The 2,165-nt window shown below is 46.7% G+C and overlaps 1 pseudogene; it reads left to right on the forward strand.

Annotated features, from left to right (window-relative positions):
• Positions 1–1,049: 1,049 nt before the first annotated feature.
• LOC147423904 (uncharacterized) lies at positions 1,050–1,864 on the forward strand (annotated as a pseudogene).
• Positions 1,865–2,165: the final 301 nt, after the last annotated feature.

Consider the following 2,165-nt stretch of genomic DNA (forward strand, 5'->3'; position numbering starts at 1 on the left):
ACAGTTGCGCGCTCGACATAGCCGAGAAATCCCTTCTCTAAAACTTGGCCGTCGTGGTCTCCAGCTACTTGCACCGCCTTTAGCAAGAGTTCTCTAGATTCCCGCGTCAAAAATGATCCTGATGCGCCAACGTCCTTGTTCAGCAATCCCTACACCTCCACCTTCTTCTAGAGCTCCACAAAAGCGGGTCTGACTCGAGTCGCGAGCAGATCAGAAGGCAAGTCACGAGGTGATTTCCAGATGCACGAAGGGTGACAGTGCGGCATCTCAGCAAACCAGGTAGCTGCATCTTCAACTGCTCCACATTTACTGTACATCTCTAAAATAAGGAACCCTTTCTCTCTGAACGACGTCCGTCTCTCTTTCACTCTCTTCTCTCTCGCTCTCTCTCTCTCTCTCCCCTCTCAGACTCACGTCTCTCTCTCTCTCTCTCTCTCACTCTCACTCACTCTCAGCAGGACCATAACCTAGTGAGACACACATTTTCCCGACATTGTTAAGCACTCACAATCTCTGCCATGGCCGGGCGATACAAGAGAGACAAATTTCACTTCGACCGTATGGAGAACTCAGGCCATGCATCTAGATTGACAATCGATGCAACGAACGTTTGGAGCCTCACACATGAGGAAGGACACGCACTCTCAGAGTCTCAGGACCCAGGCGGCCTATCTTGTAGAGTTAAAAAAAACTCTCCATAAGAGCGCGCACCGGCGTGCGCTCTTTCAGGGTGGGTTCAGACTAGGCAGCGGAAAAAAAATGGAAGGGGGCGTCAATCCTCCATGGCGAAATTTAAGCGGTTGGAGTTTGAGGCACTCTTCCGCCGGGCCCTCCATTTTTCTTCCGACCCCCCCCCCCCTCAGAAGAGTTGATGGCCTCTCTCAACCCCCTTCACTTTTTCACTTTTCCTCCTCCACACTGTTCACACTAGGCGGTGGAAGATTTTGGAAAGCTTGTTTCTTCCGCCGGTTCAGTCTGAACCCAGCCTCAGAGAGTTTTTTTTTTGAGAGAGAGAGAGAGAGAGATTTTTTTTTGAGGAACTTAGAGTTGCGCCATGGCAGTGGGTTCCTTGCAAGAGCCGTGGCAAGACCTGCAAGTGCTCAAAAACATGTGTTTCCCTCGCATCACCGGGGACTCACACAAAGAACACCTCGAGAGCTTCTACGCCCCTCAGGCTCACGCTTATGATCAGTTTAGATCTCGCTTTCTTCATGATCGCGAGGGCATGCTTAGAGCACGTGCAAGAAAGATGCTTGAATTGGGAGATGATGGTGAACTTGTTTGGGTTGATTTCCCCCGGGGGAGGGGGGGGGAGACAACATAAAAAGTTTATGTCAAAGCACATGGATCTATCATAGTTTCAGAAGATTTATGTGGTGGATATCTGTGGTCCCCTCTATGATGTAGCAAGGAGGAAAGCCACCGATCTAGGATGGACCAACGTGGAAATAGTGGAAGCAGATGTTTGCGAATTTTCTTCGATAATAGACGAGCCACTCTTGTCACATCTTCTTATTCCCTCAGCATGATCCCACCTTTTTTGGCGACTGGTGTGGACAAAGAGCTTTCATATTTGGATCAAGAAAGAGGGATTTTTGGTATAGCAAACTTTTACACATTGCTCAAACATGACATACCTAGTCGTGAGCATGGATTCCTTTCTAGATGGTTTAGACCTTGACAACATAGACTTGGGGCCTAGTATATTGAACACCATTTAGAGCAAGTTTTTGAAGAAAATGGATGGGGAGATATCCCGTATGTACCTCTTTTGAAGGTTCCTCACTACATTTGGCTTGGCAAGAAGAGAGCTTATATGCCTGGGTATGTTAAAAATGGCACTGCATCAAATCATGTTTATTGAAATTGACTGCGCATATGTAGGACTTCAACCAATACACAACCTCCTTGTGGATGAAATTTTGGCTACTCTTTGTCAAATATCTGACAATGTGTGCTTGTAAGAACAACAGTACTCTCGTGGATTACCTGCTATTTCAACCATATCTGTAGTTCAATCTAAAGGAAATTGCCCAGCTAGTTATAACATTTTTCAAACTCTTCAAATATATCTAAAAGATAAACCATGCACGCATGCTTCCACCTTGTCATCAGCATCCTTCCACCTTGTCATCATCATCAACGGTGACACCAAAGGATGCAAG

This window comes from Adiantum capillus-veneris, chromosome 26 (genome assembly GCF_014529385.1).
Source record: "Adiantum capillus-veneris isolate H3 chromosome 26, ASM1452938v2, whole genome shotgun sequence".
NCBI classification, from domain to species: domain Eukaryota; kingdom Viridiplantae; phylum Streptophyta; class Polypodiopsida; order Polypodiales; family Pteridaceae; genus Adiantum; species Adiantum capillus-veneris.